This window comes from Lissotriton vulgaris, chromosome 11 (genome assembly GCF_964263255.1).
Source record: "Lissotriton vulgaris chromosome 11, aLisVul1.2, whole genome shotgun sequence".
In the NCBI taxonomy this organism is placed as follows: Eukaryota; Metazoa; Chordata; class Amphibia; order Caudata; family Salamandridae; genus Lissotriton; species Lissotriton vulgaris.
In genome coordinates this window covers 1,020,311,376-1,020,325,538 of record NC_141699.1, presented here as the reverse complement: position 1 = coordinate 1,020,325,538, position 14,163 = coordinate 1,020,311,376, and positions in this window count along the sequence as shown.

Sequence of the window (14,163 nt, the reverse complement as noted above, 5' to 3'; positions counted from 1 at the left end):
TGTGGTTGTTGCTTGACTAGGGCTTGTTCCCCAGTCTAACACTGGATATATGGCATACTACTCTACAAGGGATGTATAAGTAATTTAAATATGGCAAAAATGTGTATGCCAATGAAACCATGTTTAGGGGTGTGAACACAAGCACTTTAGCGCTGGTTACAGTACAACAATGGATGGACTACACCAAATGTAACCTGTGGAAAAAATACCCAAGGACTGGACCTGCAATGACTAAAACCAGGAGAGAATAGTGGACTCCTAGGTCTACTTGGCTAGCCACCTACTAAGCTACAGGAGTACAAAATGCAAGTGCAAGATGCCCACCTTCCTGTAGAGCCCAACTGACCAGCTCTAGCTGGACTTGCCCTAGACCTTGCTTGCCTCTTCCCCTGGAGTACGTCGTGACCCCCATGTGTTGCCCATAAGGTCCATTATATAAGTATCAGAGTGTTTGCCTCGTGCCCATCCCAAAAAGCTAGGACTTAGAAACATTTCTAAGAATATTTGTCAAAAGAACCAGGGGTTACCACAAGACAACCGCTGAGCCATAGCCACCCACATCACATTTGTAGTCCAATTGAACTTTCTGGTTTGCCCCAATGGAAGAAGTTTGGCTTCAAAAAATGTTTCTAGGTCAGAAGGTAGAAACCTTCACCAGCAGAAGACTCTGAAACATGCTGCTTATGTTACTTTTCTAATATATTTATATCATGCATACATGCCAATAGACCTGATTCAGGTGGAAGACTCCAGATTTCTGAAGCAAAAAAAGGCTTTATTTTGCGAGCCTCCTACCTTAAATTGTCTCTCCTTCAAGTAGAAGTCATGGGAAAAAATGTATTTTTCTGATAATTTTTTTAAATCTCCCACTTCCCTCTTCTAAAATGGTGGCATGTATGATTATGGTATATAATACCCTAGATATACCTTTTCATGGGCAAAATGGTAAATATTAGAGTAGCTTATTACTGTTAGTAGATAACAAAAATTCTCTTTTTCTACTTTTATCGAAAGTAATATTGGTCATTTATTTACATTTTAGTATTTTAATAAAGATAGTTCTTATACGGATTTTAATAAAATATTTTTTTTTAAAGTTTGATCAGCTTTAATAAAGTCATAAATACTAAATCATAAATAGATCTAACGAAGAAAATGAAACAAATAAAATACGCATATTTACAAACATAAAATACAAAAAAACTGTTCATACATTTATATAATCTAAAGGAAAGGAGGGGAAGGTATATAAAGGAGGGAAGGGAGCAATATCAATATACAATTGAAGATTGAAAAGTTGCATGCATTGAAATAAGAAAAAAATATGTCATAAATAGAAAATATACAACCAGTAATATAATAGAAATTCGGTATATAACAAAAAGCAGAGAAAATTACAACTTACAGAGGTTCAAATTGTTCAGACTGAGTAAGAGTTGCATGTTTATTAGCAGTAAAACTCAAATAACTAGTTAGTGACATCCTATAAAAGGCTCTATTAACCTGCGGTCTACACAAAGTAGAAAAGGTAATACCTAACCCATGATAATGACAAAAATTATTCTACCATGCAACAAAAGATGTATTGGTGGAACATTTCCAATTAGTAGTAATTTGCTGAAAAGCTAAGTCCAGCATAAGATCAAATAAACCCTTGTCATGAACCTTTAACATAACTGCACTTGATAAACTACCTAGAAAAAGTAAAGAGATACACATAGGACAATGAATACTAAGCATTTTTGAATGTTGGGACCAGATTTGTTCCCCCAAAATAGCAGTAGGAGGACAGAAACAAAGAAGATGTAAGAAATCCCCATTAGAATGACCACATGACCAACAAGTCTTATTGGTTCCCTTTGTAAAATTAGCTACAGAGGTGGAAGTGTGGTATCATTTATGATGCAAAAACAAGTGTTTCTGAGTAGTCGTAGGAGTCCTTGAAACTTTAAATATTGTTGACCACATTTTATTCCATAATTTAATAGACCAATCACTTCCCCAATCAATTTCCCAAATAAGCTCTATCCTAGTTTTAGCACCAGAAGGATTTGGACGCAAAAAGTATCCATAAATAGGAGAAGCTTTAGGAGCAGTTAAAAGCAATGTTAGAAGTGAATCAGGAGCTGTTGGAGTAATAGCAGTTAATGGAAAGCAATAAAGAATATCTAACATAATTGCCATAAGAATCAAAAAAACATACCAAAATGACCGCAGACAATTAAAAGATACTTCAAATTGAGGAAAACAATGCAAGTTCAAAATATCAAATAACTCTTGAACCCATATAATTCCCTTTTGTCTCCAAAACTGGCAATAAATAGGTCTAATATTGACTGCAATGCGACGAGTTAACAAGAGAGGAGAACGTAAAGAGTCATGAGATGAAATCTGAGAATGACAGTGAGGCTTCAACAAAGAACATGTATAGTTAAAAGAGGTGAAGATGTAAAACTATTATTTGCGGAAAAAGCTATGTCGTTTTTAGGGGTGCAAGGGGAAAGAAAGGAAAGTTCAACATCAAACCCTAAAGGCAATAAAGAAGAAGAAAGAGGGAAAAAACTCTTACAAGTCTGTCTTAAACAAAATGCTTTATGATGTGTCTGAAAGTATGTAAAATTTGCACCACCTTCTGCCTTCAATTTTATTAGAGAAATTCTAGATCTTTAGCAATTTCTGAATTTTTTTGAAAGAAGAGAGTCAAATTAAAAAAATATATAGATGGAATGGGTATGAGAATCACAGATTCAATATATAGTAAAATAGGAGTAATCATAATTTTAATAGAATCCAAGCCGCCCACCACGTTAAGAAAAGGGGATTCCAAGTAGATAGGAGTTTATCAATTCTATTTCAAACTTCTTTCATGTTAATCTTGACTGTATTTGTGGTAGAATTATTACACCAAACACCAAAATATTTAATCTTGGACTTACTCCAATGAAAACAAGTGGGTTCAAAGGAGTCCATAACACAATATTTTCTAGTGGGTGAAACCTCAGTTTTAATCCAATTAATTTTATACTACGGAACAGCAGAAAAAGTAGAAATTTCTTGAAGAAGGATAGGAATGGAAGAATCTGTATTAAATGGAAAAAGAATATTGAATATTGTCTGCATAAGCAGATCATTTTAAATGTTTATCTCCGTATTGAAAATCTGATATAGGAGGATTCTTGTGAGTACGGGATAAAAAAGGTTCAAGAGCTAGAATAATTAATAGGTGTGATAAAGGATGTCCTTGACGAACCTTCCATTGTAATGGTAAAGAATGAGAAAGATGGCCATTAACTAACACGGAAGCAGTTGGAACTGAATAAAGCAAATAAATCAATGAAATAACCTTTGGACCAAAACAATGGCAGGCAAGGGTTTTGAATAAAAAGACGAGTTCACCCTGTCAAATGCTTTTTTCAGCATTAATAGACACTACAGCTAAAGGATAAGAAAGTGAAGGACCTTTATTTAATACATTAAAGAAAAGTCTTGCATTATCCAGAGATAAGTGACCCTTGGCATACCTACATTGTTCCTAGCCTATTAGTTTAGATAAAAGAGGTTCAAGACGCAAAGCAAATATTTAAATATTTTGTAATCAACATTTACAAGGCAGTTTGGGCATCATTTTGGTACTGAAGAGGGTCACAACCTCCTTAGAAGTTAGACAAATTGTAGTATCAAGGAATGTACCCCCAACTTTACCAGATTTACACATTATTTTTATAAAGATGTAATAATTTGGGTAAAAGTGTATTTGAGAAATGAAAAAAAAATAAAGCCATCAGGGCCACATGATTTACATTTCTTAAGTGAGTTAAGGGCATTAGATAATTCTGTCATAGATAAGTCAATCTCTAGGAATTGGGAATAAAACAAATCCTTAGGAGGAGGTGGTATATCATCAAAATATGCTTCAATAAAAGAAGAATGAATAGGGGATTCAGGAGTTTAGATCTTAATATAAAATTTCCTAAATTCTTAAAATATCATTATGCTTGAATAAATGCCTTCCATCAGAGGAACGGATAGAAGTAATGGAAGTATATTCTTTATGAATATTTAAATAATTAGCTAAATGTTTCCCTACCTTGTTACGGCCCACATAATAACGAGCACTAGTGCATCATAAAATTAACAAGGCATTATAGGTAGTTATTTTATTAAAATTTAGTTTAGCAGAGCTAAGTTCTTGTAAAGAAGAATCTGAAAAAGTAGAATACAATTAATTTTCTAGTCAATTAATGTCAGATTAGAGGGATTTGTATTGTATGGGAAAATGTTTTTTTTAAGAAAAAACAAAATCAATAAGAAATCCACGTGGTCCTAAAAATGTTGCACACAAACTGGTGGGATGTAACAGAATCAGCATTAAATTGAAAAAACTGACAAAAGAGATAATGGAAAAGGAAAAACTGGATCTGATAAAAGAGATTTGCTAAGTCTTCACCTATTTGACTTGGGATGTGAATGGAGTAGATCCAAATTAAAAGCAACTGGTGCATGGTCAGAAATATCAAAGGGTTTGATAGTGGAGGAAATAAGATTTGAGCTAGGGCATTATTAATAAAAATATGATCTAAGAGAGAAAGGAGCATGTGGAGGAGAATAGAAACAACATACCTTAGCAGTAGGATTGTATAATTTCCATGCATCAACTAAACCATTTTGTGTAATAGAAGATTGGAATTGTTTAGAGATATATTGGATGTAAAACATACTGATGCAGAACGAGCAATAAAAGGGTCTTTAATGTGGTTACAATTTCCACGTAGAATAAAACAATCATGCTTGAACTGAAGACATTTCTGTGTTACACTAGGCCAGAAAAAGTAATCTGGCTGAGTCGGACCATAAACATTAAACATAGTTAATTTCAATAAAATATTTTGAGCACTAAACAATATATTAGACATTCTACCTTTGTTAGCCACTGTAAAATATGATTTACCTCTGAACAATACAAACAACAAACAACTACAATATCAAAGAACAGTTTGGCTCACGTTGAGTACAGTAGAAATTCCAGAAATGCCACAGTACAGCACTAAGTTGCTGTACAAATGCACAGAGGATAACGTTACATTACCAATCACCTTCAACTATAGATTTCCTTTACATCAATTCTGAAACAATTTTCCGGCAGCAGAGCCGAACTAGGACTCATCAATGCAAATAGAACAACTTATTCATCAGTCTAAGCAGTGGAGTGTTGTTTGGTGATTTATTTTTGGGACTGGATAGCTTTCAAAAATGCACAGCTAGTCACCAAATACAGCAAGATGGTAACCAATAGTGAGTTATTTCAGTTCATCCACTGATGTCTCAACAGGGATAGTATATGACCATGCTCCTTAGTTTGGTGCCTGTTCCAGTTTTCTTCTTTTTCACTCTGGTGCAAAATGGACAAATGCTTTGACTCTTGAGACCCACAGATGAGCAGTAATGTACAGACTGTAGCAGGAAGTACCTCAACAACCTTTCCCTGGTCTGCTTAATTGTTTGCGCTGCTTTAAGGTCCCCATAGCCCATGAGTACTCCCAGGCTCATGGTATTGATGGTGAAAAGGATACTACAGCTTTCCTTGCATCAGCATCTACACTTTGTTGTGCTAGTTCCTGCCTTTTACACATCTCTGTGCCCAGTTTCTTCAAAGAGCGACACAGCAATTCTGAACAGTGGTTTAGGATGAAATCTGAGTGGTGGTTGATGTACACACCATATCTATCGTGAGTCCTATACTCAAGAAGCTGAGAGACTGTGCTACGATTCAGCATGAGTGACCTGCTTTGTAAATGAATTAATAGAAAACCAATCGTTCTATTATATCATATTACAAAACGGTTCATGTGTTCATGAGCACAGATCACTGCTGTGTACTTTCTTTGGACGGTTCAGTATACAGGTGAACTGAGGTGTGGCACAATTCAGAAAGCAATACTAATTATGAAGAAGAGCAGGTGTTTCATATTGTGATACTAATTAAATACAAGGATATGATGGACTGATCACCGAAACGTTTCAGATACTCACCCACAGTCACAGATCTGGCTTGAATCCATCATTGTTATTTAGCTCACTTTGCCACCTCAGTTCAGACCCAGCTGTATGTAAACCAGTCTTGAACCTGTGCCTCATGGAAACAGTCAAGCCCGGAATGCCAAGCCACGTCTTCCCTGAACCGGAAACAAGCATCCTGAGACCAGTTTTGGGGTAACACCCCTCATTAGGCAGACTAGCTTGAATCCAGTGGCAAAGTGAGCAACAGATCCACGTCTGGGCATACCATGCCAACTTAGGGCAAACAAAGCAAACACAAAAAAATGAAGGACGGAGAGCTGAAACTTTTCAGACTCTCCCCCCCAATCACAGATCTGGGTTTCAGACACTCACCCACAGTCACAGATCTGGGTTGAATCCATCATCGTTCTTTTAGCTCACTTCGCCACCTCTGTTCAGACCCAGTTATATGCAAATCAGTCTTGACCCTGTGCCTCATGGGAACAGTCCAGCCCAAAGTGCCAAGTCAGGTCTTGCCTGAACCGGAAACAAGCATTCTGGGACCGGTTTTGGGGTAACACCCCTCATCAGCCAGGCTAGCTTGAATCCAGTGGCAAAGGGAGAAAGGCACCCACGTCTGGGCATTCCCTGCCAACTGAGGGCAAACAAAGCAAACACAAGGTGATGATTGACAGAGATCAGAAACTTTTCAGACACTAAGCCCCAGTCACAGATCTGGGTTGAATCCATCATCGTCTTTAGCTCACTTCGCCACTTCAGTTCAGACCCAGCTATATGCAAATCAGTCTTGACCCTGTGCCTCATGGGAACAGTCCAGCCTGAACTCAAGACTGATTTGCATATGGCTGGGTCCAAACTTGTCAACAACAAATCAGGAAAGGTTGAGGCAATTATTAGAATCATGTGATATTTTAGATACTAGTCTGAAAGTGACCAGAACTTCCTACAGTTCACAAAAACGTTTGGGCTGCAGCTCTTTATAAAAAGTGAGGGTCATCCTACCATGCCCCAAAAATGTTTACGTTGTTTAATCAAATTGTTTGCGTTAGTCTACATATACACATGAACTATATTGACCTGTGATATCACTACAAAGTCAAACAAAATGTTATATGTGATTAAGAACATTTATTGTTAATATTTCGCTTCACTAACGTACTTTTAGCTGTAATTGTTTGTTTATGGATGAAAACGTCTCAATTTACAACTTCCAGCAACTGACAAAAGGATCCTGACAGATGTAAATGGATTTATTACAACAGTAAATCCCATGCAACAGGTGAATACTTGTTGATACAGGTATTGCTTGACATAGTACTTTGGGAAGCCTGGAATGTCTGGGGACATTGTAAACTAAAAAATCTGATTCTTTAGCACCATGGGAATAGCCAGTAACTTGCTAAAACCAAGGTCTAGAGTAACTCGCCTTCCAGATTTGCTTGGAGTGTGAAGACTCTTTTCTTGTGAAAAAGGGCTTTCAATGCTGAGGTAAAAAAAAATCTTTAGCTCATTCAGCTGTTTTTCCCACTGTACTTGTACTCCTATGGGCCCGGGTGTGGCGAGTTCCGGAGCTCGCCAAATATGCGAAAGGGCTCTCTGAAATCATGTCATTGCCAGGGTGGCACAGAATTAAATGGCTAAGAGACATGAAATCCCTTTTGTGCAACTTGGGCCTAAGTGAAGTCTGGGCAAATAGGTCCTCTCCATCAAAGGCAACACTTAAGAGTCTATACTGGAACTGGATCCTGTCTCAGCGGAGTAGTAACTGCACATTGGGCAGATTGACGGAGGACTTTTTGAAATTTAAGGACCTACCGATTCGAGAACTCTATCTAGATATCATTGAAAACCCATTTGATATGACCCTTTATTTCAAATTTAGAACTGGAACCCTTCCCCTGCACGCCTTTACATCACGGTGGAAACCGCCAGCACAGACCTCGGAGTTTTGCCCCACGTGTACATCCAGACAAGAGTCAGTGGCAAACATTATGTTTGAGTGCCAGGAGTATGCACGACCAAGAAGAAAATGGCTTAAACAATTGTGCCGCTTGTTGGGGACCAGGCATCACGTTGAGGCACTACGTATTTTAATGTCAGACTCTCTCCCACTCTATGTTTGTACCCTCTCTAAATTCTTATCGTGGGCATGGTGTATTAGAAGTAAAAGGCTCAAAGAAATTGTTTAATTCCTTCTTAACTATCCTCCTATGATATGCTTCTTTTATCCGTAAACCAAGATTTCTTAAGCTGAATGTAATTAAATTGTTGTCTCGTCTTTTCTTTTTAATCAAATGAACTTGTGTATTTTTAAATTGTGAAGCTTTTATGATAATTTTTATCGAAATAAAGCCTTTTTGACTTGACTTGACTATGTACAATTGCACACACGTGAAATTAGGCAGCCTTAAAATTCACTTGAGGTGTGTAGTAGCACTTTTGGAAACCTGACCCTTATGTAGCTTGTCAATAGTAAAAACTTCCCCTGTTTAGTGAATGACCAAAATGTAATGTTTGTAAGTGAATTGTGCCCATTGTGCTCAAAAGGTGATTCCATCAAGAGAATTTTTGCTATAAATATTTTGCATAATATTGCCGTTTTGAGTTGATCTTGTCACAACTTCAAAAACATGGATGGTCATTTGGGAAACCATATTTTTTTCTGATGCATTCCCATTATCTGTCTTCACTTTCAGCTCTCTGAATCTGTAGAGCTGAAAGTGAAGACAGATAATGTGAATGCATTAGAAAAAAACATAGGGCCATATGTACAAGGAAGTGGCGGAGCGTGTCCTTAGCCTCCTTGGCTTATGACACGTTCCGCCACTTCCAAAACACAAGGCTGCACCATATTTACAAGAATGTGGTGCAGCCATGTGTTTACCCCTATGAGGGCGCTAAGTTTAACAACTTATCGCCAATGCAGGCAACCTTGCACGAGAACGCAAGGGTGTCTGTGCGCAAGGGAGGTTGGTGTATGTACAGGAAGGTGCCCCTTCCTGCACATAAACAAACCTAAAATGTCATTTTGTAACTTTCATGTGTGCTGCTTCACACATGAAAGTTACAAAATGACATTTTTCTAAAAAGGTTTGTTTATGCACAGGAAACACTTCCTGTACATGAAAAAACCATGGCATTTTGCTTTTTCCCTGTGTGCTGCACAAGGCAGCACACATGGAGAAAGCAAAAAAGAGGAGAAATAATGCATTTCTCTTCCTTCTTTTTGCCATCTTGAGAACAGGGTTTTCATGGTTTTAATTTTGGTGCTGCTTCCTATATGCGCAATCCTCGTACATAGGGGCACCATCAAATACAATGGGTGTTGCGGTGGAACGCCCACCACAACACCCACTGCACTACTCTATCACGCTAAGCATAGCGTGAAAGATTGCCTTATGTACAAGGCAGCGTTGCACCATTTTAAATGGCTTAAAGCTGCCTTGTACATAGGTGCATCCTCTATCGCCACAGGAATGTCACGAAAAGTGACGTTCCCATGGCAATAGGGACTTGTACATATGCCCCACAGTTACCCAAAACCTTTGTCAATGACACAAACTTTAACCTTGTCAAAGTTTGTGCCCTCCATAGATCTTCACATCGGAATATTTCAATGCATATATACAATTCTTCATTTTGCATAAAGCAAACAGTCTTATTTGTATGTTTCAGTTTGTGAATGTTACAGTTGATCTACTTGATTGCTTTTTTTTTACAAATATGAGGGTAAACAGAGACATGTTACAGGTGTAAAGACAAGTACAATGTATGTGTCTTTCTGCTCCTGCCAACATATCTCTCAAATTCCCTTGCCTTTCTGCCTTTTTTGTAAAACCTTCAAGTGTTTATAAACAGTTTCTGAACTCTTGACCATATGAAATGACACGTTATACTACTTTCTACTTTAGGCTCTTTGGCTCGTCATATTACCTAATATGGTATTTTCACAACTATATCGAGCATTATTTCAGCAATTTTCAGTATATCCTCTCCGTTGAAAATTTGCCATTATTTCCCATTTCTGTTTCTAACAACATTGATCTTAGAAAACTGTTCTATTTAAACACAGTGATTGACCAACACGTTCAATGCACTGTTCCTGAATCTGCAATCGACCGACCAGCTCACCATGTCTTGTTACAAGTGTGGGTTTTAAAACACAAAATCCTAAAACAAGGGCTTGCTAAAAAATAGAAAATAAATGTCCCTGCCATGCTGTGAGGTGTTTCTCAGAGCAATAGGGACAAAGGGTCTGATTCTGACTTTGGATCAGTGGCAACGGTGCAAAAACAAACTATTTACAGATTTAACATATTTATCAATAAACTAATTATCATTAATTACAAATTAATTATTACATTATTATAATTAATTTATTTCCTACAATATACCCCTTCAAAACACACAAAAGACTCCTAAAATGTAGCTTGACAAAAAAATAATTACAACGTAATGAATTATGAATGTAGTCTTTAATATCATTAACAAAATTATTTATAAATGTATTAAAATTACTATACTTCCTACCCTGTACCTCTACACAACCCACAACCCACATCTAAAATGTAAGTTGCAAAACGTTAATTGCACAATTAACAACATTCGTTATCAATTAAATAATTATTATTAATTAAAAACAACATATTGATGACTTATAATTATTTTACTTGCACCCCGGTACCCATATCAACCCAACAACCTGCACCTAAAATTTTTAAAATATATTTATACATTTAGCATAGTTAAATATAACTTTAATAAATAATATTAATTAACAAATAATGAACTAAAACATATTAAATTACTTCCCACCCTGTACCCCTATAAACCTCACAGCCCGCACCAACATTTTTAATACAATAATTAATTGCACAATTAACATAATATATCTGTAATAAAATAAATAACGTTAATTAAAAAATGAATTATCAATTTATTATCATTGAATCCCTTCCACACTGTACCTTTACACCCACATCCCACAACAGTACTAAAAATCTAAAAAATTATAAAATACAATTTCATAATTACTAAAAATGTAACAATATAATGAAAAACATAAATAATAATTATACACAAAATTCGCATCACTTACATTCCTTTCTATTTCTGGCTGTTTTGTCAAACCTTCGAGTGTTTATCCACAATTTCGGAACTCTTGTCCATATGAAATGACACGTTATACTACTTTCTACTTTAGTCTTTTTGGCTCGTCATATTACCTAATATGGTATTTTCACAACTAAATCGAGCATTATTTCAGCAATTTTCAGTATATCCTCTCTGTTGAGAATTTGCTATTAATTCCCATTCTTGTTTCTAACAATATTGATCTTAGAAAACTGTTCTATTTAAACACAGTGATTGACCAACACGTTTGATGCACTGTTCCTGAATCTGCAATCAACCGACAAGCTCACCATGTCTTGTTACAAGTGTGGGTTTTAAAACACAAAATCCCAAAACAAGGGCTTGGAGGTGTTTCTCAGAGCAATAGAGACAAAGGGCCTGATTCTGACTTTGACTCAGTGGTGACACGCTGGACAGTGTCTGTACCATTGCTCATCCAATGCACACATCAGTTATGATACCCTTGGTTCACTGGGAGTAGTGCTAGTGCTGGCAGAGCACATTTTAAAAAAAATGCACAAGTGTGGCTCATTTACCCAGTTGTCACCAAGAAACTACAACTCCAAAAAATGCACTCTGCCCTGTAGAGTCCATATGCCACAGTGTGTCTTTTTATTCTTGATGACTGCTGCATGGACACGGAATAGGTGAATGGGGGCATGGGACACACAATGGTACAGCACTGTCTTCACTCACATTATATTCCCAGACAAATTATGCATATGATGCACTTACCAGGACTCTGCTGTTCATGCTCCTCCAGCTGAGCATGGAGAGTCAGCCAAGCTGCTCAAAGGACCCTCCTGTACAGTGGGGAGAGGCGAGGACGAAGCACATGGTGCTGGGAAGACGGGCTCAACAGCTTCTAAGCCTTGGGCTGGGACCAGTGTTTTAGGTCCTCCCAGCGCTTGCGGCATGCCCTAGCACTCCTGGTGTGGACTCCCTCTGTACTTCAGCACTCACCGATGTTGGCCCTTAGCCTGACCAAGGCTGCATTGCTCAGCTAGTGTTCTGGGTCCCCATATAGCTAAGGATATTTGGACAGCACCCCCTCAACTAAGATGTCTAATTCCCTTTAAGTGAAAGGGGGTGCTTTCACCTCATAACCCTAAGGGTTGGGGAAAATGAGTTAGATGAGAGCAGCAGGATGCCAGAGGATCTGGTCTGTAATAAAGGATGACTCAGAATGAACACAACATGACTATCAACAACTTCTTGTGATGTATTTCCTGTCTCTCACTTCCTGTAAATCATTTCCATTATGGAATAATGTGTTTCGGTTCGTTTTCGTAGATTACGGCCAAAGAACGTAGTTCCCTGTTCCAGAGCAGTGGGTCCACATCTGAGCATTACGGTCCACAATCGGAAATTACGTTTTCGGGTTGTAACCTCCGAAAATGACCTGGAACACATTATTTCATATAGGAAATGTTATACAGGAAGGGGGAGACAGGAACTACATCACAGGAAATGGTTGACAGCCATTTTGTATTCATTCTGATCCATCCACAATCACTAATCAAATCCACTACCATCCTGCTGTTCTGTTGTGGAAAAACCTGAAATGACAGTGCAGGAGAGAATCATGAACATGTAACAAAAAGGGGAACAGACCATTTAATGACATTTCTGCGTGGAGGCGGGGGGGGGGGGTGCTGGCACAATATCAAATCCCAGTTTAGTTTTCTCCTACTTTGCATGATGGTACATGTAGTCCATATTCAGTGCTCATTACAAGGGTTGTGTGATGTGTTACGTGACAGTGGGCTGGAGCAGTGCTATATATCACAGACACATGGTACCTTATTCACCCATGACATCATCACTCACGTTATAGGCCCATCATTTGTGGGGGAGTCAAATCTGTTGAGGGCACAGGCCTGAGAATGCAATGGTTATGACCTTTTGTGGTTAAGTGACCCATCCTCATGAGGACCAGGTATGTCTCTCAGAACATGTATCGTTTTTCGTCTGCGTGAATAGATTTTTTAGGGACATCCACTACACTGATCGCTGACATGGGCACATGACCTGGGGCACACTCAACCTTTTGACTACTGTTCAACAGCTGTGATTTACATGCAGTTAGTGTGGTTTGCAAAGTACACTCAGGATGAAATTTATTGACACAGTCGCGTATATCCAAGTTTCATAATTGACAACGGCCAGCAAACCACATTTTGTCCATGACACTACAGGTTGCTCATGTGAAAAACGTGGCAACGAGCTGATCACAGACTTGCATACGCTGATCTCGGTTATGTGCAATGACCCGGTTTCCCAGATTCAGAGCTAGCCGAGGTTCAGAGGTATGTGTAAGACATGCTTTAAAGCAATGTTGTGCAAAACACAACAGGCTAATATGATCTTGCACACAACTTCAGGGGAGTACATCAGTATACCCCCTGTACGGTCAAGACATCTGAATTGCGACTTCAACGGAACAAAAGTGTGCTCTATGATGGCTCTAGCCTGTATGTGTGCCCTATTGTAACTACGCTGAGGTAAAGTGTTTGCACGCCTGCAAGTGGTGAGGAGATGTGGGGAGAGTGCATGCCCAGCATCGCCTGAGGAGGGAGGAATGGGCAGTTGGTTTCATTTACCTCTTTTATTTGCACAGGACATGATCTATACTTTAGTACATGCAGTGTCTGTTGGGCCTTGTATGTAGCTTTATGATTCTTATTGTACAATGGTTAACGTTGGGTGGCATTCATACATTTAAATAACACATATCCCTCATTTTTAGTGCTTGGTTCTTACCCAGTAGCCACATGTTGCTTAATTCTCCTGCAGCCAAACGCCGGGCAAGAGGTGACATGCGGAATACGAATCTGTCATGGGTACTGCCTGGGAACACTGCATGCACATCAATTATTCTCCCACTGGCATCACAGACAGCTTGCACATTGATGGAATACCATCAGTGTCTGTTGCAGAAGATGTGTGCAATGCAGAGGGGTGGGTGAAGGGCCACATGGGTACAATTAATTGTACCCAGCACACGTGGGA